Here is a 27,074-nt window from a genome sequence, read left to right on the forward strand (position 1 = left end):
GCTAGTTTTTATAAACCAAAGGGAGAATCTCTAATCCAGATATCCTGTGTATTTTTTTCCTTTGATCTTTTTCAAACAATTGACTTGATTTTGTAAAGCAAGGAAAGCAAGATTAGTCGCAGTTTGTTACTATTTTGATATATTAATCAATGTTTTTGTAATTACTTTATTGTTGCTGTTTTGTTTTATAACCCTGTGGCTCTCTCACCATTCAGACTATTATCTTCAAATTCATTAACTCAGGGCAGGGCTATCACAGCAGAAACACTAGTGCTAAACAAGAGAAGAGAACATTCTTAGATGTTGAGTTTAAAAGTAAGAGTTTTTAAAGCTCAAAAACAATGATTTGTAAGAAAAGGGATTTGGAGTTTCAAAAGTGTGCATTTTGAGTAGGGTTTACGCAGGACATAAAGTTTACGTGTTAACGAATTTAAAAGACTCCCATCCATGAATGAATGAATGAATGAATGAATGAATGAATGAATGAATGAATGTCTCCCTTCCATCCACCTGCCTCCACACATCTACAAGGTAATTATTGTCCAGGCTGAGAAGAAAGCTTATGAGGCAGCAATAACTAAGATATTAGTGGAAGACAGTAGAGTGGCCTTAACTACAAAGTCTGTACACTGTATGAATTACCCAATAAAAGCCTGAGATAGTTTTGGAACGCAGAGGGGACCTTTGTCTAAAGTAGAGCCTGGGGAGGCAGCAAGCTTCACAGAGTTCCCCACATCAGTGTGTTGCAGGTACAGTCCTGTAGAAGAATGTTTCTCCATGCTGGCGAGAGTGCAGCAGGTGAGACAGACAGAGGCGCACACACAGTCACCTCTGCAGGCGGCAGGACAGGGCGCAGTAGCCTCCACATGGACCCACACTCGCCAGGATGCAGGTTATCAGTGGCTACAACATGGAAAGGGGAGATCAGCTGCTCCCTGCCACCAACACCTGCAAAACTGAAATCCAACTAGGAAAAAGAGAGGGGGGAATAAATCCCTGAGTTGATGGAGGAAGTCCTGACCAAAATTCATCTGAATTGGCTGAGATTATTTTTCTCTGCCTGGCAGTATGAGGACTGGAGATTGAAATCAAGTTGAGGTACAGAAAAATATTATTAAAAGTACATTGCAGTCATTTATTACATAACTTGTCCAACTCTTACAATACTCAGAAGTGAATACAGTCGGCTTCTCTGGCAAAAGGGAATGAGAATTTCCCTAAGTTAGTGGTCTCTCAGCAGAAACCTTTGATAGAATAAAAATTGTTCCGAGTGGCCTTAATTAATGAACGTCTGCCCAGCCAGAGGGTTCCTTCTCTTGTCGGCGTCAGACTGTGATGCTGGGTCCCATTTGGATCCCTTCATGATGTCATGTCTGTTCTCACTAATGTCAAAGTGCTGCCAGAACAGTTATCTTGCCAGTACAAACATTCTCACATCTGACATTTCACCTGGGCAAGTCATGCAAACTTGCATGACAAATTAAGGTTTTTAAATTACAGTGCATTCCATCCAAGTGGACTTGAAGCTATCTGTGTGCAAGTGCCATACATTGTATCAGACAACGCTGTAACTTGGTGCACTGATGAGCCTACAACAAACAACAAGGAACTCACGGAAACACCAAAGGTAGCCAGCTTAGGGCACAAAACAAAGTACTTAAAATAGTAATAATAACGTTAGTAAGTAATAAATATGTAATTATTCTGTCTGCATATATTTGTCTAGCAAAAAGCTTTACTACATTCAAGTATGATTAAATCAGAATCAACTTGATGCCAGTTAAGAGACAAAATAGTGATGTTAGATTGTATTTGTAATATTTAGATAATTATTTCAGTATATTAATGGAACTAAGGTCATTTAGTAACAATGAAGTACTAATAGTTTTTAAGTAAATCTGGAACAGAAAGACATATTAAAGTTTCTCATTAATTTTCTTAATGAAATTGTTTCTTCAACTGTATTATTAAAATATGACTTTTGTCCTTTTCGTTCTTCACTTAAAAATATATAGACTGGTACTTTGAAAACCACAAATGTTCCTTTAAAAAGTAATCCTTTAATTATGTAGCATTCTCTATCTCTATGTTTCTTGGTTAATGTAATATAGAAGCTTATAGGGTTTTGTGTGTGTGTGTGTGTGTGTGTGTGTGTGTGTGTGTGTATTAAAGGGAATAGAGAACAGCGATTGTAATCTGACTTGGCTGAAAATTCAGTGTCGTTTTTCAGTATCAAGGGGCTGCCTATTACTGAAAACTCTTATCTGTTTGACACTCTTGCAAATTCCATGGGAAGATTTAATATTTACTGCAAAAAATTATGTAGTAAGTGATTGAAAATATCCAATTGTGTGGTAATTTACGAAATCAATGACATGGTTTATATTTGGTATGAGGGCACAGTAATAATAACAATAAAAAATAATAATAATGCTATCTGTTTTCTGACCACACATGCCTAGCAAGGTACTAGCATTTTCACATAAAAACTTACATGAAACATCTGTAATCCTTTCAACAAGCTTGCAAAGGAAGTATAATTAACCTCGTTTTACAGAAGAGGAAGTTGAAATTCAGATGTTTAACTAATGTCACACTGCTAATATATAGCAAAACAAATATTTAAACCAAAGTTTGATAACCCACACATTTTCCAGAATGCTATGGTGATTCCCAGCTTTTAATGAATTTGATTGAAAAGAGAACCTAAGATCTCAAGTAGCCTTAACATAATTTCTATTCTGTAGCAATATGATGAACAGTAACTAAAAAATGGATAAAATATTATAACTTAAAGTGCATCTTTACTTTGATCTTGCCTCAAATTTGTCACTTTCGAAAGTTCTGATTTCATGATAGAAAACTCTAGATGAAAGTATCCTGCATTTGTCATAAAGCATGGCCACAGAACAAATGAATTCATTCATAATTTAAACTCTATCTTGACACTGAAAAAAGACATGATTAAATAAGCGTGAGAGCAATTTCAGGCTTTCATTCTTCAATCTATAAATCAGAACTCTGCTTTCAAGTATGAGAGTTAATTTCAAACCAGAAATATCTTGATATAAGCCATGCAGTCATGTGTTAAGAACACAAAGGGAAGGTACCATTCAATATTAAATATTTAAAAACAAAGCATTTCCTGTTGCCAATATCCTGTGTATCGTTTCTGGACATCCTAGTGCCCTATTAAAGCAGCTGAGTTAACAATAAGATAGGTGTTCTTGTTGACTGCCAGGCACCAGTCTCCCAACCATCATGAAGTTTAATTTTCTAGTCTCTTCACATAGAAGTTATTCATTCGTATTCAAAAGATCATTTACATGAGGGAAAAAGATCACTCTACATGCTGTCTTCTATCTCCATTACTCACACTTCCTCGTGAGAGAGATTGAGAAAACAGGAGAGGGAGCTGTCTGATTTGTACACCACTGGATGCTTTCACAACAGCTAGCTTATTATTTGCCTTTACCAAAAAAAAGTACAGAAATGGTAAAAAGTTACTAAACACTAATTTTGTTCAAGCTTCTGTTCTACCATGGTTCATATTTCACAGTGGAATATAGTGAATGATCGATTTCCAAAAGACACGTGGAGAAGCTGGGATCCTCTTCTTAGAACCTCTCTAGAAGCAAATGTCACCACTAGACAAGGGTTTCCTAACACCTGATGCTTCTAAGGATGACTTCTACCAAGTAGGAAAATGTCCCCTCCCCCGTCTCATTCTCTGTCTGCCCTAACACAGGTGTTCCATATTTCCTATATTCTAACCTTATACCTGACTTTTTTAACATGAGGACATTTTTAAACTTCTCTGATACATCTTGCCCCTCCTTTCCCAATGTCTTCTGTCATTTTCCCAACTTCACATGGGAATGTGAGAAGACAAAAATCATTCAGGTACAAATAATGATTATCTTAGAATATGGCAGAATTGCCAGTGAATTGGTATTTTTTTGGAGGGAGGATTTTCTCTTTAATATATACTGTCTCCTTTTTTTTTAATTACAAAAGTAATCTACACTCAGTGTTAAAACTTAAACTACATAATATAAATACGCAATCTAAAAATTCAAAGTCTGTAATCCTTTTATCATTTCTTATTAGTTTTGCAATGTGATTGAACATAAAAATAAAATCATGTAATGAGGTCAGACAATTAAGTTTGTGAACTCATTCTAGAAAAAGTGCTACATACCTCATTGCTGAATATCACTACCGTCACACTCAAAGTACTCCCCTTGGGAAGCTGTGCACCGACGCCTGTTCCTAGTCCACCCTTCAAAGCAATTTTAGAACTCTTTTTCTGGAATGGCCATCAGAGCTGTTGTCGTATTACCTTTGATGTCGTGAATGCCATCCAAATATCTTCCATTCGATATTTCCTTTGTCTTCGGGTAAGAAAGAAGTCATTGGGGCCTGATCAGGTGAGTAGGGAGGGTGTTCAAATACAATTATTTGTTTACCGGCTAAAAACTCTCTCACAGACAGTGACGTGTGAGCTGGTGCTTTGTCATGATGCAAGAGCCCTGAATTGTTGGCAAAAAGTTCAAGTTGTCTTAACTTGTTCACGCAGCCTTTCCAGCACTTCCAAATAGTAAACTTGGTTAACTGTTTGTCCAGTTGGTACAAATTCACAATGAATAATGCCTCTGATATCAAAAAAGGTTGGCAACATCATTGCAACAAGTTCACAAACTTAATTGTCAGACCTCGTATATACATACATATAAAATATATGTAGACTAAGCACATGAATAAAGAAGTTAAATGTATACAAATATGTAAAACATATAGTAGATATAAAGTATATGTAAGTATATGTGTAAGCCATATATGCAGAAAACACCCACATGTATGAGCGTGCATATGTGCGTGTTTTATGTTTTCATTTTCTCTTTCCGTCCATAGATTTTCTTTACCACAACTTGCTTTACCACTTAACACCCAAGCGTAACACAGAGCCTGGCACATCGGTAACCACTGTTGGTGCTACCCACTAACAAAATCTACAGATATGTTGGCAAAAAGTTAATGATTTCCAAAAAGCAAATTGGACATCCCTATATTTGCTGTGCCAACCTTCTGTTTCCTCTCTATGAGCACAATCCTGCTCTCTTTAGAAGATATCTGTAGCATGTGCACTCCTTTAGCTTACATAATAACTCTGATCACTAAAAAGAAAGAGTGGGGCATAATTAGGAGTAAGCAGTAGTGTGCAGTGGTCGGCAAATGACTGTGTGCTAGAAAGCCTGGTTTTATTTCCCGGTTCTGTTGCTTTCTGTCAGATTGCAGGCAACATTGGTCAAGTGGAGACAATACGCGTACCTGACTCGTAGGGCTTCTTATGGGATCAAGTAAGTTAGAACATATAAAGCCTTTAGAATCATGCCTGGCACAGAGTAAACACTCAGTAAATGTTCAATAATCATATTCTTCTTTGCATTACCATTTTTGCTGCTATCACCGAATTAAGGTAGGTTTACTTCTAACATCCATTTTACACATCCATTTATTTTTAAAATAGGCCAAACAAGCAGATTTTGATTGATTGATTGATTGATTGATTGATTGATTGATTGACTGGCCGTTTAGAGCCTGCCTGTTTTGTATACCTCCACGAAATCTCATCCCACATCTGGTAGCCATAGATATACCCTGGGCCATAAAGACCCCAGCCACTGCTGCCCTTCGGAGCTCTCTGACCCAGAGGCTGCCTGCCACGCATGTGCGCAACACTGCCTATGCACAGAAGCCCCCTTTCCAATTCCCGTCTCTCCCAGAAATTCCCTCGTCCTCCTCCGCTTCTGAGTAGCAGCCAGGAGCCTTTGTCTCTAAACAGACTCCTATGAGGGTCTTCCCCAATCTGTCATAGCTGCTCCAGTAAAGTCTGTGTATGCTACTGCCACCTTGTGGTCAAATCTTTTTCCTTGCTCAGACACAAAATCCCTTGAACCCCTGCAGGAGCTCGAAGGAAAAATCTGCCCTCAGACGTCTGAACGGAAATAATTAGCATAGAGATGGCATTAAGGCCATGAGAGTGAATGATAACATTCCAGGAGGAGTGTATAAAAATCAGGCAAGAGGGCCCAGGACGAAATCTGAAGTTTCAAAATGTGAGCTCTAGTGAAGAGGGAAAACATGCACATGTAGCAACAACTTGGTTCATTTCTACTCATATTCTATGACTCGGGCCAGACACTGGCTCCTTTAGGACAAAATTCTGTCTCCCCAGACTAAGCCAAGCTGTGTCCTAATGACTGCCCTTTTTCTGCTCCTGGGCATTTCTGTATTACTGCTCTACCACACATTTCTGGAAGTATCTGGTTGTTAATTGTCTGCCTCCACATGAGGCTGTCTTTGAAGGTAGAACGTGTGTTCATCTCTTCTGAATGAGTGACTGAACAGATGCTAGATTATGCAATCTACTATATTAAAATGGGTATAGAAAAGGGTAGTGCCGATAATGCGGTGATAGAAGTTTTCAAATGGCTGGGAACAGGAGGACATCTTTTGCTTTTCTGATGATGGTATTACTATCCAGTCCTCTTTCTCAGTCCGAAGTTAGTTCTACTCTCACCCTGAACAGAGACTGTGGGACATCGGGCTCACATATTGTACCGTAGGAACCATATGTAGAGATAATGGATATGTGAAAATATTTCAAGTAATTAGAAAGGCAGCTAGTTCATGATGGCATAATACTGAAGGCCATTTTAAAATATATCTTTTAACATTGTACTAATTTGGTTTTGCTTTCTTTCAAGAAATTTAAAATAAAGAAAAAATGGCATTTAGGTCATGATATATATGAGATCCGAATCTGAGTCACCTCTGAGGCAATTCTCTATTCTTAATTAGAACCCCTTTTGTGATTTCAGCACTGTTATCTTTTGAGTTTCATTTAAGGGAGCAAGGCTGGTCCAAGAACGGCATGAATGTGTTAGAGCAGGGGTGTCCAAACTTTTTTCAACGTTTTTCACCAAGGGCCATATGCGGTAAAATACACAAACAGCCAGGCCACTCACTCGAGGTGAAGACTAAGGTAGAATAATCATTCATAACTACTTCATAGCAAAAAAATAAATAGAATGCATTAAAGATCATGGAGGCTAATATTGTAATACAAATTTATATCCACAAAAAGTTTCTGACATGTGGTGGTACAATATTCTCTACTTCCTTAAATATGAAACAAAATTGGTTGTAAGACATAATTAATGAAAGCTTTACAGTATAAAAGATAGTCAGCAAGTTTATGGATATTATGAGAAGTACCCTGATTTCAAGATTTAAAAGTGTGATAAGTGTCTTACAATTGACTTTTTAAATAACTTGTGTGTCACACCTAATAACTGAACTGAATTAATTTCTATGGCTGGGAGGAATGGTTAATGAATGTTTTAGAATTCTGTATTTATGTTATGTAATTATCTATGATTATATATAACTGTAGATAATTACATATTAATTTACATAAACATTATGTTTTACTGACTTATCAAAAGCTGTGAAAATACTGAGTGAGGAGGTCCCTCCTTTGAGATATAAACAAGTAAAATTATAGACTTAAGTATAAAAATCCCACACACCAATTTATTATTGTTGCTCTCAGTAAACATATTTCCATAATAATTTACCATTTACAGAAAGCTTTCCCAACCATTTCTCAGTGATCATATTTTGTCATTAGATTCACAACAGTAAAGGATATAAAGACAACAGAGGTTGCACATTTAAATATACGCTCTATGGACTAATTTTCTACTTGTTCTTTCATGATAAAAGTTAAAAAAAAAAGGGCCCAAACATCCAGGCCAGCCGGTGGCTCAGGTAGTTGGAGCTCCATGCTCCTAATGCCGAGGTTGCTGGTTCGATTCCTGTTTGCATCAAGTTATTGTTGCTCTCAGTAAATATACTTCCATAATAATTTACCATTTACAGAATGCTTTCACACTTCTTTCTCAGTGATCCTATTTTATCATTAGATTCGTAACAGTAGAGGATATAAAGCCAATATGCACCCACTGTACTCATTTTCTACTTGTTCTATCCTGATAAAGGTTAAAAAAAAAGGAAGCAAGTATCCAGGCCGGCCGGTGGCTCAAGTGGTTGGAGCTCCCTGCTCCTACTGCCGAGGTCGCTGGTTCGATTCCCACAGGGCCAGTGAGCTGCGTGAGCTGCTGCGGGGTGCTGTGTGCTACCGTGAGCTGCCACGAGTGGACAGCAGCCAGTGTGTGTCGCTGCGTAATGCAGCTGAGCGGCTGCTGTGCTACCGTGTGCTAGCCGCGAGTGGCCGGCAACCCGTGCGGCCACAGCCATCATTGTGCTACTGTGTGCTGCCATGTGCTGCCCCGAATGGCCGCCAATGTGGCCGGCAGCCATCTTGTGCTGCTGTGTGCTACACTGGGCAGCAGCCAGCTCAGCCTCAATGGGGGGCTCAATACCAGCATGGGCCAACAACTAGACTGAGAAACAAGGGCTTGAACTGGGCTGGAGGGGAGGCAGAAGAAAGGGGGGGAAGAAAAGTCCCGTAATGAATAAAAACTGTTTTTCTGGAATTTTGCCAACTCGGGAATATTTTCAAAATCAAGAATGATTTGTTTTAGGGATTCCATTAAGTTCTGAAGAATGATTTAGGCAAATATTTTAGGGATTCTGTTAAGGATATAATTTGGCAGAAACTGGAAAGTATATTTATGAGAGATGAGGAAAAACAAGTGAAGAAGTGCTTCTATGTTTGAGCTCCTACATTTTTGTTTCAATTCTTTTCTCATAATAGAGTTGACACTTATTGATACTCTATGAAGTGGAAAATTGTAACTGATTTTGCAGAGCAACTCTCCAATGACATAGAAACTAGGAATCCAAGAATTTAAATAATCGTTGAAGAAAAGCATTCATTTTAAATTGCAGGCCTGGCATTAAGGGTCTCACCATACAAGCAGACTTTTGAAAGTCTCCCCATTTCTCTCATGCCTTCTGAGAGTTTTGATCTAAGTTTATCCTCATGATCTATTTGCATCATGAAATATTAGGACAGGACATAATAGAGTGCTATGTAACTTTAACACTAGTATGTAACTCTAACACTAGAACCTCTGAAAACCCCATCTAGAGAATTATATGTATGCTTAGTAAACCCACTCTTGATTGGTAACTACACTGTTCATTTGCTCTGAAAAGATTCACTAGCCCTTTGAACATTAAAAACTCTCATGTACAGATTATATGGTATTAAAAGTAGGGAGAAGAGGAAGCAACTGTGAAAGAGAAAGTCCCAGTGAGTCATCACTTCCCTTTCTTTCATCCCTACACCTTCTTCCATTCTTGCCCAAGTCACCTCTGACTTAGATCTAAGAAAGGACATTTTCTGAAGTCACAAAGACCTTCTATCCTTTGTTTGCCAACAGGCAAATATATTTATTTTAGAAATTCTTAAACTTATTTTTTGAGATTATGACATTCTACATTTAAATTTTTTGTAGACATCCCCCCCAAAAAAATGTGTCCTTTGAAAAATATAGATGCAGTGAAGTAATAAGAGATTAACTGAGTAAGAAGAAATGAAAATCTAGGGAAATTGGTAGGAAACATTTAATCTCAGGCACAAGAGTTTTGATTTTGTTAAATAAGCAAACTCTAGTTGCATATGCAGGGAGTTAAATATTGGCGGAAATTCAAGACAGGGTTGTTTTCTTCCCAGCAGTTAGATATAAAATAGATAATAACTGGAAGAAACATGAATAAGTGACACAAGAGGCTGCTGCAGTAATCCAGACGTTGTTCATTTATCAAAAGCAGTTTATAAGTATCCACAGTATTAATGGCACTTTATTAGAGACAAATTAATGCTTACTTGAAATAGGGCAGTGACCAGACATGGAAATGATCCTATTGAGTATTAACGAAATGATTCAACCAACTCAGTGCCCATTTCTTCTTGAGGCCTTTATTCCTACATTTGCTACACTTTACATATTTGAAACAAATCCACAGTTTCGAGATGTTTGCCTAAAATAAATTGCATTAAGAATCACAGGGAAAATTTTGCTGCTAGTTGCCGATCAACTGCTTATCAGTCTGTACCGAGATGACATACTCTTCTGAGTTAAACAGCACCTGGTTGTAAAGATGAGGGGGAAGAAAGACGGGAGGAAAGACAGTGGGGAGCAGTGCAGCTTCCTCCAGGTTTTATCAAAGGCTCTGTTTCTGTCAGTCACCAGAGAATTGAAATCCATCCCAGTCCTGCAAGAATGCTTTTAGTGAGTCGTGAGGTCTGTTCATTAAAAGAAACGAATGAACCAAATAGCCACGATTATTGATCATTTCTGTCCGTATGGCTGTAGACCGGAAGTGGTTTTCAAGGGTCCCAAGAACTATCTTCTTTTTTTTTTTTCCTTAATTTGATCTGCAGCATTGTGGACACAACCCATTCTAGCTACATCTGATCTGTTCTATCAGGCCATTTGGAATGATTGTTAATGAATAAAGGAACATATCTAAAGCCTTTTTAATCCCTCTATATACTTAAAAATTTATATCTAACTAAATAAAAGACAAGACACCTAGATTGTTAGAAAACTAAATTTTAGTCCCATTTCTGACTTTGGCTTAAAGCATGGATCTAAAAAATCTAAAAAATCCAAGAAATCTAAAAATATGGCTGAGAAGTGAAGTCTACCTTATTCACATCATATTCACCACTTGGAATTTTTAAAGTAATATTAATTACAATCACTTGCTTTTTGGTATTTTATAAAACTGTTGAAGTGGTGTAAATGAGTTTTCTCTTAGGTAACTTCTTTTCGGAAGGATATTTAAACATAATCAGTGATCAAATTGGCAATTTTAAATACTTGATTAATATAAAAAATCTCAATCTATACAATAATATAAACTCTTTTCATAAAGAATGGCCCATATGCTCTGTTTTTTTTCCCCTCATTGTCTCACATTCGGCAAGTATTTGGTGATCCATCTTCTGTGTGAAGTGCAGTACCAGGGACTGGGCACGTGGGGGTGTATAGGACAGCTCCCCATTCTCAAGGAGTTGACAGTCTAGTAGAAGAGACAATCATAAACTGGGACACGCAGAAAATGTAAAAAGTACTACCACAGAGATGAGCACTTAGGAGAATATATATAAGTCAGGATAAGGGTTTTTGTATTGTAATGTTTATTCTTTTTCCAGCATATTTAAAATCCTGACAAAAATCTCAGAAGTTTCCTATGAAAAGCTGCAATGTGAACAGATGACTTCTATAAACTTATCAGTGTCTTCACAGTCTCTAAAAGGCTTGAAGGGCTCTACTAGTTTCCTTCATGTAAATTCATCAAATATTTTCCACATTTTGACATTCCTATGAAACCTTTTAAAGCCCACCACATTTTATTTTGGGAGTATCATTCTGAGGCAAAATTACTGTATTTCCCCCCACCCTCCCCCCCCCCGTTTCTCTCCCAAATTTTCCTTAAATAAGTCTAGATGCATTTCTTTTCTTTGGCTTATAAATATGATTTATCTGCTTTTAGAAGAAAAAAAGGGAAACACTGAAAAACCTGTGGTGCATTTTCTGCTTCAGTAAATGGGTCACACTTTGTCAAATACTGAATATATGAAGTTCTGTTTTTCTCAAATACTGTGTTGCCACATTGGATATCAAAGGGTAATTTATTTTGTTCTAAGTAAGCTTTTACTCAGTCCTTTTGTTTTATGTCAAATCATGAGTACTTCAAAAAAGATAACTCAGATAAATTAGAATGTTTAAAGAAAAATAATACTGTTTTTGACTTACATTTGGGCAACCGCACACTGCCCGTCATATTTGGAGATGATTACTGCAGACTGAGAACCAAAAAATAGCTGATGTATTAATTTTCTTGTGGCAGTGATGAATTTGAGGTGATCAGTCCCTGAGACAAATGGCCCTGTCAAAAAGTAGCTTCTACCAACAGGAAGATCAAAAGTTGCCATCTTCATGGGGACTGAACCTAGGGCACATGCCCTAGGGCACATGTACCAACAACTATAACTATATACAAACAAAGGCAAGAATTATGTATAATCAAGAATATGCCATTCACAATGTTTTCCACTGTTTTTAAATTGATCTGAACGTTTACTTTTTGACTCTAAATTATTTTTCCAAAATTGTTTATGCTATAACCTTATTTGTTAGGATGAACACATGTCATTCCATTAAACTTCTCAAGTAAGATGATAAAGTAGGACATGTATGCATTCAAATTCAAGAAGTTTTTTTGTTCTAATAAAGCACCTAGCACGATGTCTGGAATAGCATAAGTACTCATTAAATATTTTCTTCCTCCTTTTCTCCATTCTATTTATCATGATAAATTATCTTAAGAGGGGCTTAATTCTCATGCTAAGACTAATCCAAATGCCACATAACACAATCTTTTCAAAAAATCATTTGGTATTAAAATAATATTTATCCGTTGCTAGGCATAGTAAAATTTATTTTAATTCACAAATTTCTATTGGCCATACTCACATTATTTGGCCAATCTTTTCACAAATAGCCATTCCTGTTTTCTTTTAGAAGGTTTCATAATGATAAAAAACCACCGCAGCTCTGTTAAAGGAATAAATGGGCACGCAAATGGACACTAATTCCTTCATCTTGGAACCAACTTTTACCTTCTTCTCTATTTACACCTATTTTCATTTCTCTTTCAAATCCTGTGTTTACATCTCATAAGAGTTTCATAGTCTTTGAATTAGTAATCAGTTGAGTGCCCTGGTGCCCCTGTTGATTGATTTATGGCTTCCTTCTCTCCTCTGTTTTCAATCAAATGACTACTCCTGACAGGGGAAAAAAGAAAAAGAAAAAGCATTTGAGACAAACTCAGATGTTGACTCACATTCTGACAATTTGTGTTTCCCCTATAACCACCAGCCTAGATTGAGGTTTCCATGACCTCACACTTAAGTTGTTGACAACACATATTATTAGCTTACCTCCCTGCCTCCAATCTCTTTTTACCTGATTGCCCTGCTGACAGAAAGCCCTAGAAGCATTTCTGCCATATTGTTTCTTCCAGCTTAAAATCTTAGATGATCTTTCATTTCTATCAAATCAAAATTCCCCAGTTTGACAGTCAAGGCCCAAAACTAACTCATCTTTGATAGCACTGATATATTACTTGTCACAACTCAACAGATAGCCCTGTACACAGTCACAAGCACATGTATGTGATATTTAAACATCCCAGCCACTACTTTTCTGAAAATATTTTCTGACCCTTCCCTCTTGTCCCTCATGTCGGTTAGGTATACCTCCCTTCCCAGAGTACCTCCAGCAAATACGATTTCCACCAGAGAGTGGGACATACTGTATTGTCATTTTTTGCTTATTTATCTGTATTCCTCCATTAGGATGTAAGTTTCTTGTGGGCAGAAACGTGTCCTATTTATCTTCATAGCTCTATCTAATACCTACCAAAGTACTGGCATGTAGGAAATACTCAAAAATGATTGTTGAATAAACAACATTTCCTGAATTAGGTATTATATTTCTGATGCCAAAAAACTTACCGATGTGTCTCTTCTCGGTAAAATGCTGCCTTTCTCTCACTTTATCTTTTTTCTACCTCCTAAACTTGGATCAAATTTAACTTCTTTGAAAATAGATAGTCATCAAAGAAAGGGGGAAATGTGACTTGGGGCTTCCAACATGAAACTTAAAATAATTTGTTTCTAGCAATACCGCTTCTCACTAAGGAGCTTAAAAAGCCACAGAATGGAGAGACAAATAGGCAGTGTATGTAGAATCATGAAATTCTGACCTAGAGCTTCGGCACTCAGCTCGGCAACTGAAACATTCACCAAACTCCAAGATATTATTTGGGGCAGTTTACGTCCTCCATGCATAGAGCCCCAGCTCTTGGTGATATGATCAGATCTATTCCCTGTTCACCTCTCATGCCACTGTCTCCTGGCCACTCTCTTCTCTGGCCCAATGTCTGAGGACTCCTAAGACAGGAAAGCCAATACATCGATACCTATTCTAACATTTCCTCATTTCGAGCACAATTTCAGAATTTTACTCTGCTCTGTAAGCATATACCATACTGTTGCCATATCACAACCTTTTATTGCATGTGAGAAATTTCCCAAGAAGCCTTTCTCAATCCTGTACCTCTGGTTTGGTTTCAGGTAGTCTCCTCCAAAGATAATCCTGTTCACCATGGAAGACATCGGGACTTCCAGTACTTGGCACTGGGGTCCTTCACCAGAAAGCAGTCATCCATCTGTGTTTTTGCTCTTTCGTCCCTGAAATCAATTCAGGTCCAAGTATGAGCTTCAGTAACCAGAACTTGTCATACATTTGTAAAATTGGGAAATAAAGAAGTGTTTAAAATATGTATATGTTCACATTTCTTTCTACGAGTCTGATTTCTTGTGGCTCAATATAATGCTTAACAAGTAACTGAAGAAGCAGAAATAAGACAGTAAAAATAACAGAAATTTTCAGTCACCATCTCATTTTATAGAGCATTATATCAGTACATAGTTTTGCTATCACTTTGATGGGAGTTAATTTTAAAATTCCTTACTGAGTATTTACAAATGTGGATTGACCCACAAACCTGTAAATGGTTGCAAGTACTATTTGAGAGAAACCATTAACTCAGGTGTAGGGATATGGAACCACTACAAGATTAGGTTGGACAAAGCAAGATCTGTTAAAATGTATTTCCACTGACAGTAAGTGAAAATCATGTGGACTCTTACAAGGAAATTTGAAATTTATTAGATAAGACTTACCAGAGAAGTAAGTTTTCACTTTATCTGTTCCCTTTATCTTTATTTTTAAACATATTCATCTTTATTCACAGATTAGATGTGCTGTACTTTAAAATGCAGCTATATAGCATCCTAGTATTATTATTGATCAGACAGTTTCAGAACATACACACCTCTTTAAAACAAATGTAGACCTAACACCCCAGAACCCATTTGCCCAAAAGGCTTAGTAAACTCCCGGAAGTCACATTCAGGATTTGACTTTTTTTTTCACACACAATATAATGAATGCTTGCATATCCTGACTTACATTCTGGCCTACTTGATCAAGCAACCTCAAAATCCAATCTTAAAGGTATTCCTTTGGGTCCAGGTGGTACGTGGTAAGTAATTTTTGTAACCCTTTTGGATGTATTCTTTTCTCCATTGTCAGACTCAACTTGTCTTCAGTCAGGTTATACTGAGATTTAAGCCTGGTTATTGGCCTGGCAGCCAAGAGAGGAGGTAGAGCAACTCCTGAATGGGCATCTGTCACCTTACAGGTGACCTTTACAGTGTCTTTACAGATGGGGAACATGCTATGCCTTAATAAAGAGGCAGTTTCTCTTGACGGGAGATCTAAGCATCACAACTCCAAAACTACCACATTTAGTTTAATCTTTAAGAGGTAAATGTTATTGTTTCCACTTTGCAGTGGTGAAATTTAGCTCAGAGACACTAACTTCACAGAACCACATATCTTGTAAGTAGCAGATTCGGAATGTCAATTCAAATCAGTCTGGTTCCAGAGACCACCTTGCCTTTTCAATAACAAACTATAATTACTAACTATGTGCCTTCTTGTTCAGCACAGGAACTTTGGTAAGAATAAATACTGCCTTAAATGTATAAGATATAAATATGAAAAAAACTCACCTAAAAGGCATTAAATATTGCTAATGAAATAGGCCCTTTGAGTCTATTTGTACAATCACTAGTAGAATAAATTTAAAAAATGTTTTTTTAAATTACCAAAGTAGGTGAGAAAGAATGAGTGAAAGAGATGAGAGTAGAAGCAAACTTCTCAAGGTATAAATTTGCATACATTTTTGACTTTTGAATCATATTGTGTATTTTTAAAATATGTTTTTAAATTTGAAAATAAATCAGGTAAATAAAAAAAACATGATGTTTGGGGGACAAATAGCTAACAACAATGGAATGATTGTAGCAAGCATTTTTCTAAGTGACTGATAATTATTTTTTTGATCCTTAAAACAAACCCTACAAAAGTAATCTCATATTACAGCGACTCAAGGTTTTAATGTGAAATAACTGACTTTAATAAAAATTTCAATATTTTAAAACCACAAATTGACAAAATTTAGCTCACTTACTCTTCAGCATTACCATATATATATATATATATATATATATATATATATACACATATATGACATATATATGACATATATATACACACATATATGACATATATATATATATATATATATATATATATATATATATATATATATGTATAAAGTGACTGAGTTCCTTACAGGCAGAGATAAGTTTTCGTTCAATGTGCTGCTGAAAGTAAAATAGCATAAAACAAAGAGAAAAACTTCTGTCTTCATGAAGCTTACATTCTAGTTCCAGAAAATGACAATAAACAAAGAAAAACATAAACAAGTTTTATGTTATTAGAGAAAGAACATGATATATGTGAAAAAATACTTAGGATCAGTTATATAGATGTTGGCAGATGCCCACTAAAAGAACTGTGACTTCCTGCGTGGCTAGGTATAACTCAAAATGCTTATCCACATTAAGACCAATAATCGTTGAACAGAAAAATGTCATGTGAAAATGAAAGTATTTTCAAAGTTCCTTTAAAAACCATCCTCTTCCCTAAAAATTGTCTATGTTATGCATGTATCCTAAAAAAAAGTTCCATGTACAATGGCAGACTGAATTTTAGATCTTCTAGGTAATTGAAGTTCTCCACCATGTGAGAGAAAGCCGTTTCCCAAAGTTATAGCCCCTGAGGCAACTAGGTTCAAAATACTGTCTCACAGATGGTAGAGTCAGTATTTCTTGATTGCTTGATTCAGGAGCCTCTATAGGAAATACTTTCCTTCAAAAATGTTATAATTACTAAAGAATATCATTACTTATTATTATGACTTTCTACTCGGGTTCAAATTCCTTCCTAATTTCAAAAACTCACAATTTGATATGAAATTCTATGAGAATCTTGGAAAGAAAAAGGAAATAAATAGCATATTGATTTAAAATAGTTCTAGATTTTCTTAGAAAAGATAAAAACTTGGGGGGAAAGTTAGGATTTCTTGCTTATTTTTTAACCTTAATCTTATGTAGTATTCTTGAAAATCCAAAGGTTGGGAAAAACAATGAAATTCTGTAATTATTTCTAGGAAATATGTAGAAATTAATGATTACCCATTATCTAGACATAGACAAACTCTTCCTCATACAAATTCAATTTTACTTGTGCTTTTATAAGTTATTAACATTCATTTGGATACAGTTTTTTTGTTGTTGTTAAATTGTCTTACTTAATGAGGTGTGCTATGAGCATGATATTGCTGACACTAGATACTCAAAATAGATTTTAAAAAAAGAGAGACTTCTCCAGTTAATAGGTTTTCAGAACAAAATAAATTAACATTCTTTATAATTTGTATTTTTAATATTTAATTCTAATCACATACTCTGTCTAACATATCAAAATAAATGTTATCTGTAAGACACTGGAATCTTACAAAGCATTGCTGCAAAAAAATATTCAGAGGTAATTCTTTAATAATAGGTAGTATTTTAGACAGAAGGTCATCAAAATAAGATGGTTGGGACAATGAAATAGATAATCTGGATGAAAGCATAGCTATCCTTCAAAATCAATACTGAGAATATATGCAGACAGCCATGCTGCTCATTGAGAAGGCTGAAATGAATCCATTTTTCACGCATCAGTCTTTAAATTCCATGTTTACAGACATGTAGAGAGACTACAGTTTAAAATGTGGTGTGGGATTAGTTTCTGTTTCTAAGTTTAAGACAAAACCCTACAGTTATATATATATCTAAATAGATGTTATATTTTTATGTATTTTAAAATCCCAATAGTCCAATTATTTTGGATGAAAATACTTAATTGCTTCACATCTGCATCCACATCTACATTTTTATTTCTCTTGTTTTCAAATCGGCCTTAACTGGCACTAAGTTTGGTTGTGATCTCCTTCTTATTTTCTGCATATATAAAAGAAAAACAAATAGCTACTCAATATAATAACTTGTCCCTGAGAATTAGAATAGTCTTCATAACATTGATGGTTTCAGTAGGTTCAAACCTAGCCTAATAAGAGATTTTTTCCTGAATGTTTTAAACTTTTCTCCACTTAAATTGGGAAGTCAGGGAGGAAAGTTCCACTGGAGAATGCAGGGAGCTGGGCTACTCTACGCCTGGTATCAAAGGCCTAAGTGGGCATTGCAAGACGCTGGACTCCTGTGAGCCCAGACTTCTCATGAATATGCTTGTCAGCAGGGTTGTTAGGATCAAGCAAAAGGAATTAAGATAATAGGTGACACTCTACACGTTTAATATATGCAAGTTTATCATGCATATTTGGCCTCAGCAAACGCCAAGGATCCATTCTAGCGTATCAGTCAAATTAATTAAGTCACTTGAACAACTACAAATATTACAGAAATAGTTCAGACTATGGATCGTTTAGAGTGCACCAGCATTTAAAATAATATGTTTCCATCTTGTAGCTAAAATGTCTTAGAACATTTTTTCTATAGGGTCATCACAATCCATGTTGCTAGTTAACTACTTGCCAACAATCTTTCCCTCAACCCCACACACAGCCATTGTGTTCATGATGAAACACTCCAATAGTTGTATAATGTAATCATGTCCTAATCTTCCAGAAAGCCATTCAAATGGGGGAGGCTTCCATATATTTTAAAGCAAACAATAGCTTGGTCACATTCTTAAGTCATAAATATTTGCACTTAAAACTCTCACCCTCATCCTATCGATTCATACTCAATGTTTCTGCTGCTGAATAGTTCAGGGAACACAGGAATAAACATTTGTCTATAGTCAACTCCTTTCAGGAAGGAAATGCCATTTTTAGACAGAACCATTACCTATCCAATTCAGGATTCTGTCTCTTAACAGAAATAAAAAGTGACACTGAAGGAAAAAATGACAGTTATCTTTTATAATATACCTGGAACAGCCCTAAATGTCCTTTTCATAGATTTTTATGGATTGGTCAACTTTGAACTTATCCAACTGATATTATATATGCTTATAAAGATAAAACAACAAAGATGAACTGATTTGAGCCATTTCTCCACTTTCTTTTTTTGGTAGGTAATGTGTGTAGGCTATAATCAATCAATGACATTCAGGGATTCAATGAGTCCCAAAGGAAAAGAAGAGGGTATCTGAGTTCAGGGATGGGATGAGCAAAGTATGAAGAAGCTGCACTGTTGCTTGTTTCTTCATTTGTTTTTAGTTCCGATTTTTCATGTTTTAAATTTTGAATGATGTCCACCTACAATTTTTCAAATAATCTGTGCAAAAAAGAAGGTTCAGCAGACTCTTCACTGAGTCAAGTTCGCCAAATAGTATATACACTCAAGGCTTACTATGAGCCACATACTGTTATCTGCAGTAACCATTTAATCTTGATATTAAGCATAGGAAATATATTGTTGTATCCATCTTGAAGATGAGAAAATTCAGGTTCCTCCAGGCTCACTTGCTAAAGTACACTGAGCTCACATGTCACAGGGCTAAGATCCAAGCCAAAGTCACACTGCCTCTGAGGCCTGACTTTTAACACTGATAAAAAAAATCCCAAAGTCATGGTTTTAAAACAAAACAAAGCAAAAACTCCATTGTACTCTTGGAAGAAAATGAAAGAATCTGATGCCCATGATGATGACTCCATCGACAATGAAAATATTAGTGGAATAAGTGGGCCCCATCTCACCATTCCTTTTGCCCAGATATAGCACAGAATGTCATTTATGGTCAATTTCAGTCCTACCCTGAAAGACTAAACAGGAAGGCACTGAAAAGATGAAACTATTATCATTCCACAGATTAAACCGTTATATTTAAACAGAAGAAATAGCAATAAAATTCCTTTATCTGGTACTGCATTAAGATTGTCACCCTAGGAAATGTTTGGAAGCATTGTTATCCCTAGCAAGGAAGTGGAGGAAAGTAGCAGAGTGTGGATCTATTCTGATAATCATGGCAGGTGAATTCACAGCTGAGTCAGCCTGATTATTTATGTTGTCACCAAAATCAATAGTGATGTCTGTACTTCCCACCCACCCCACAAGCATGGGAGATTACAGGAAAGAGAGGCGACGACATGTTCAGTAAACAAACACTGAACGCTGGCTTCAAATCATGGTTTTCCTCTTAATATGCCATTGTAGGCAAGTCATCATTTGGGAGCCTCAGTCTCTCCTACCTAAAATAGGGCTAATGGTACCGCTGAAGAAGTGAGTGAAGTAATGTATCTTGAAGTGTCAAGCACCACCTCTGGGTAGAAATCCATCAGACTTGACTCAAAATAAATGGGAGCATAAGTTAACTTTATTATTTTGGGTCAAGATGATGAAATAGCCATGAGGTAGGCCAGTTAATCTAGGAAATGGAGAGAAGACTCAAAACATCATATGATAAACTGCTTGAGTAGAAAAAGCCTTTATATTGCTGTCTGTTTGCAAGTTCAAAGGAAGAGATTATACCATAGGTCTCTCCAGTCACAATTGTTTGGGATGCACATTAATAACTTTCCTCTAATTCTTTGAGATACAGATTTGCATTATCCAGTAGAATTAATACTGACCAGAATCAAAGAACAGCTTTATTTAGAGTTATGTACACTGAAAATAAACACTGAGTGTTTCCTATAGCTAAGAAAGCAAGATAATAAATAATGATTGCACAAAGATAATCATAAGGAATGGGTGTAAAAAAAAACAGGAAGAAATGTAAACAAGTAAGAAATACCTTAGTCTGACAGACGTAGGATCTGATTCTTCATCTAAGAGCTCTAATAATGGGTATGTGATTTTCCACAAGTAACAATCTCCCTCTGGGCCACAGCTACCTTATCTGAAAAATGAATGAAATAGACTCATTAGGTTGAGTCCCAGTGTCCCAAGCATTCTATGATTCTATCAAATTTTGACAAGAGCGGTTATAACATTAAATGTTACCAAACATAAACATTCACTCAAGCATAAAAGGAAAATTTATTGAGCAGCTACTAAGTTCCAGACACCATTTTAGGAAGAGAGTTTACAGCAGAAAATAAATCAAACAAGGTTCCTGTCCTCATGACCCTTATACTCTAGAGGAGGAAATGCTAAAAAAAAAAAAAACACAAAAAACAACTAGACAAAAAGCTGCATTTTCAGATTGCATTAGACTGCTTCACCTATGGGGAGGAGATAAGGTGGTGATGGTAACTGTGATATTTATGTCCACAAAAATGTAAAGAATGGGAAATCCTGAGCATTGGAGGGTGATAGAAACAGGGGACTTTCCTACTTGGAGGTGCTCTGTTGGATCATACACAGGTTGTCCTGCTCTGCCACACACAATGACACTGAGTGCTTTCCTCCTTACTCTGAGAGCTCCATAACCAGTGAGTTGAGGAATATTAATGCAACAAAAACATATCAGATTTTTATGGAATCTCAAAAGACCCTGAATAGTCAAAGAAATCCTAAGAGAAAAGAACAAGGCCAGAAGTATCACATTCCCTGATTTCAATTTACACTACAAAGCAACAATAATCAAAACAGCATGGTATTGGCAGAAAAACATAACCACAGAACAATGGAGTAGAACTGAGAACCCAGAAATAAACCCACATATCTGTGGGCAAATAATTTTCAACAAAGGAGCAAAAAACATACAATGGAGAAAAGAAAGCATATTCAATAAATGATGCTAGGAAAATTGGAAAGCCACGTGCAAAGGAATGAAACTAGACTGCTGTCACCATACACCAAAATTAACTCAAAATGGATCAAAGGCCTAAATATAAGATCTGAAACAATACATTGTATAGAAGAAAGCATAGCTACTAAATTTACGGGCCTCTGGTTCAGAGAGGACTTTATGAATTTGACCTCAAAGACAAGGGAAGTAAAAGCAAAAAATAAATGAATGAGACTACATCAAACTAAAAAGCTTCTGCATAGACAGAAAAACAAAACAAAACAAACAAACAAAAAAATCAACAAAACAGAAGTAACCCACCGAATTGGAAAAGATATTTGCAAACAACCGATAAGAAGCTAATATCCAATATACAAAGAACTCATACAACTCCACAAAAAATGGGCAGAGGACCTGAACAGACACTTCTTCCAATAAGACAAACAAATGGCCAACAGATATAACTATTACAGAGATGCAAATCAAAACCACAGTGAGATACCACCTCACACCTGTTACTATCAACAAGACAAGTAACTAGTGTTGGAGAGGTTGTGGAGAAAAAGGAACCCTCATATACTACTGGTAGGAATGTAAATTGGTACAGCCACTATGGAACACAGCTTGGAGTTTCCTCAAAAAATTAAAAATAGAATTACCATACGACCCAGCGATCCCTCTTCTGGGTATCTACCCCAAAACTGCAAACATTTATCTGTACCCTTATGTTCACTGCAGCATTATTCACCATGGTCAAGACATGGAAACAACCAAAGTGTTCTTCCATAGATGATTGGATAAAGAAGATTGGTACATAACAATGTATACAATGGAATATTATTCTGCCACGAGAAAAGATAAAATACTGTCATTTGTGACAACATGGATAGAGCTTGGCATTATCTTGCTAAGCAAATTAAGTCAGACAGAAAAAGTTGAGAACTGTATGACTTCAATAAGTGGGATATAAAACTAAAACAAATGAACAAGACAAACAAACAAAACAGTTTAGTGGTTACCAGAGACTACGGGGGGAGGGGAAGAGAGGGGTGGTAGAGGAGGGTAAAGGGGGTCAAATATGTGGTGATGGAAGAACTGACTGTGGATGGTGAACACACAAAGTATATATAGATGATGTATTACAGAACTATACACTTGAAACCGATATAATTTTACTAACCAATGTCACCCAATAAATTTAATAAAGATTAAAAAAAGAAAACTCCTAGTATTTCTAATCCTTTTCAGAGATTTTAAAATAAAATTCATTTAGCTCTTTAATCTATTCCAAATTATGTGACTATGCATATAACCCTATTTCTTTGCTGTTCCAACATTATTTATTGACTAGTCCATCATTTTACCTCTAAATTTACATACCATCTTAAAAAAAATTCTCCTGTATACATTGAACTGCTTTTTAACTCTGTACTTGTACTAACATAAATTTGTTTAGATTATTACAACTATAATAGGCTTTGATACATCATAGTGAAGCCCTTCCTTCTTCGTTATCCTTTACAAAAAGTGTCCAGGCTGTTCCTGGAATTCTTCACTTCCATATAAACTTTAGATTCAGTGTAGCAAGTTGCATTAAAACACCTTATTGGAATTTAGGTAGGAATTGTATTTAGTTCAAAGATCAATTTGGAATAAATCATTACCTACCTTTTTTATTTCTTCATTTGGTTATTGGTCCATTCACAATTTCTGCATCTTCTTGAATTCATTTCTGCAAGGTTTAATTCTACAAAGTCATCCATTTTGTCTAGATTTTCAAATGCACTGACAAAAAGTTGTACAGAATTTCTCACACATTTTAATCTCCTCTTTATCTATATTGAGGTCTTCTTTCTCATGTTTAACATAGTTTCATATTCCCACTTTTTCTTGATGAATTATTCCCGAGGCTTGTCTACTTTATTCATTAAAAAAAAAAAAAAGAAACAGCTTTTTTTCCCTCTTGGTTCTTACATTTAATTATTTTTTTGTCTGAATTAATTTATTCTCTTTTACTTTTATGTGTTTATTTTATTGTGCTATATGTTCCATCCTTTTCTTAAACTTTCCTTGAAATTTTGAAAAATTTCCAGATTAATCTCCAGGCTCACAAAATGTTCTCTGTAGTTATGCCTATTTTACATCCACTCCATTTTATTCCAACAAACTTTTAATGTCCAAAATTTCTACCTTGTTCCCTTTTATGATCATAAAATTCTTTGTAACTTCTCTGAAAAATATTAATTATGCTTATCCTAAGGTTTTTTTCCTCTTTTCTCAATTACTCTATTTTGTCAGGTGTTATTGGTACCTATGTTTGTTTTGGTGACTCTTTTTCACGTTGTTAATTCCGTCATATATTTAGTGATTCGTGGCAATTCATATATTTGACTCTTTGATCATGTCTACATTGAACAACGCCTGACTACTTTGATGATCACATCCTGCCCCTCATACTGACCGGACAGAAGAGGGAAGGGCCGTGGTGAATTTGAGATGTGAGTTAAATTTTCTTAAGTAGAGGTAATTCTGTCTTTCTTGGACACCGATAACTAGCTGGTATCTTGCCTTGATTGCATGATTCTTTTCTGGCTTTTTGCTTTATCCTGTGACCAAGCAACACCAAAACCACTGCTGGGTCGAGTACAGGGGAAGGGGAGGGGCTTAGTTGCTCTGGGGACACAAGCTGTAGCTCAGCAATGAAATCCTCTGAGAAATATCCCAAGTTCCATCCAACAGTTTATGTTCATTACATTGGGCCAAGATCAATCAGGAGTATCACTACCACCTCAGGCGTAGCCTATTCATGTTTTGTAGTTTGTTTTCCTGTGATTTTACTCTTCAAACATCTATTCACATTTGCTTTTTATCTTTCAGAAATTTTATGCGAGTTCTGGTTTTCTAATGACCTTCTGTATAGCTTTGGCCTAGTCGTGGATTTATTCATTGAATAAATGAAACTTCTCTTTCTTTTCATTGGCGTTTAGAGGTGAGCAAGCACACGTTTTCAGTTTTTCCATTCAGGTGCAATATTCCCACTGCTGAGAATTTTTGTGGGGGAAAAACAATGAACTTTTGTGAGAAAAAATTGAACGTCACTATATCAGTAATAAAGGACTTCACTCATTATTTCCCCCACAATTATAAGTCCCTGAAGCACAGAATGAGAAACAGTGATCTGATTAACTCTCCTTGTTCTGATTTCATTTCCACGCAGCAACATTTTGCATGTGGTCTGGCTTCCCACATAGGTCTTCCTAGAAGGGAAGAAAGCATAAATAAGCACTTTGATGTTCTAATCTCTATGGTGGCAATTCCTTGTAAATTATAAAGTAGACATTCTGCTTTGAAACTTCAGTCTCTTGATTTTATTTAATGTGCCTCCAACCCTACAGATGAAGCATCCCTTGACTTGTAAGCAGAATCAAGTTTCTAAAAATTCAAGGCTTGAGGTCAAACTTTAATATGTAGTGATCAAATGCCTTTGTCTCCCTAAGTGTGAATTCTGCCTCCAACACTAAATAACCATAACATCTTGTTATCCCAGCTTCCTCATCTAAGAAAGCAGCTTGGCATATAGATAGCACTTTCTAAGTTGACAAAAAAAAATCATCAGAAAGAAATAAGCCCTATTATCCAAAGTAAACCCACAGGATATCACTCATTTCAAACAAAAGAGAGACTCCATGATGTGAAACAAAGTTAAGCAGGTATATTTAATTCATGGCTTCTCAGATACCTTAATGCGTTATGTGCGACATATTTGAGTCTTTTGTGGGATATGATATAGAGACAAACTTATTTGACTCCAAAATGATTTTATTTCAGAGTAGCTCACAAAATTTATTTCCTCAGACAATACTTTGTGAAAAGATGCATCAAAGGGAACTGTCACTCTGGTGGTGTCTTGGGAGACCTTAGGCCTGTTATGTGTCCAAGAGACAATACCAAGACATCCCCACGTGTCTGGTAATGAAGAGTTGTTAGTAGTGGTATCTTTCTGGAGTACATACTCCACACCGAGAAATTCTGCATAGCACCAGTGCTCCATATTTTTAATAACCCCATCTTTATCTACCATCAAAACTTATTTTTTAAGATTCCAGTCCCCTAGGCCTTGTGAAAATAACTAGTCCAGGAACACAAAAGAGTGGATTATAAAGAAGATTTGCAGGTTAAACTGTGGGTTTCCGCAGTGAATATGTGTTTCTATTGTGGCGGCTATTCTGTTCTTCAGCAGCTCTCCTTGGATACACAATACCTTGCCCTTCTGGAAGGAGGCACATCCAATGGTAGGGTTTTCTGTGACTGCAGGGGGTCTAGTTTTGAGCGGTTGAACCTCTTGGACTTTGAAAGGATACCATAAGCTTTCCTCCTTCCACTCTTTTTGGTGGGACTGACTATAACCCCCTCAGAGGATGTGGGATGGATTATTCCTCTGTGTGGGGGCGGGGGAAGAAAAAAAACACAAAAAAACTCCAGGCAAAATGTAACTAAAATGATTATTTCTCAACAGTCACAAACTTTTCTCCATGCTAAACAAATTTCTCCCTTTCTACTACCAAATGCCTGCTGCACAGAAGACACACAATCAGAGCATCACCACGCCTGGGGTTGGGAGGCCTTACTTCCTTAACTCTTTCCTACTCAGGTTACAGCTTGTTGGATACAAATTTGGATACAAATTATATCTAAATAATAAAAAAGGGCACTTGTGCATAAATTTTAGTTACGTAAAAGCCTAGTTAAGAAGGCTTTTCAGGTTGTACTAACCTAAGAAACTTGTTAACAAAGAAAAGAAAATGTTATTATTGATGAGAAAATTAAGAACAACAACAAAAAAAGTTACTAAAACTTAGTTGTTGGAATACATACTTCTCAGCTATAAGAGGATATTCAGGTGTTGTCCCAAGACATGCCAGCTGTCTCCCAAGAAGTCTCCCCAATAATTCTCATTCTCAGGGTTCAAATTTCAAATTATCTGAATCATCTAACTATTAATACCATCATGAAATTAACCAGGTATCTGTAAAACCTCAGTATCTATTTTTTCAAATGTTACATCTGGGAATAATTGTGGAGATTTCCAATTTAAATCACAGTGATTCATAAATGATCACTCTCATACCCTCAGGCAGTGCAACAATAATCACAGATACCAGAGTGGCTGTTAGAAAAATTTTAGTTTTCCCTAAATTTGTACAACCTCAAAAGAAGGGAAAGTGAAGAGAAGGAGAAGGAAAATACAAAATAAACAGCAGTAATTGTAATGAATGCCCTCTTTATCTCCTTGTTGCTTTTAGT

At 36.1% G+C, this 27,074-nt stretch overlaps 1 long non-coding RNA gene across 2 annotated transcripts in view; it reads left to right on the forward strand.

Moving 5' to 3' along the window:
* LOC141568326 (uncharacterized) overlaps positions 1-14,394 on the forward strand; it is a 74,338-nt gene extending 59,944 nt beyond the window's left edge. For both annotated transcript variants that reach the window (XR_012491454.1, XR_012491455.1), the window contains one exon: positions 14,186-14,394. This is a non-coding gene — a long non-coding RNA (uncharacterized LOC141568326). The remainder of the gene's footprint in view (positions 1-14,185) is intronic.
* The last annotated feature ends 12,680 nt before the right edge of the window (positions 14,395-27,074 follow it).

Source organism: Rhinolophus sinicus, linkage group LG02 (assembly GCF_036562045.2).
Source record: "Rhinolophus sinicus isolate RSC01 linkage group LG02, ASM3656204v1, whole genome shotgun sequence".
In the NCBI taxonomy this organism is placed as follows: Eukaryota; Metazoa; Chordata; class Mammalia; order Chiroptera; family Rhinolophidae; genus Rhinolophus; species Rhinolophus sinicus.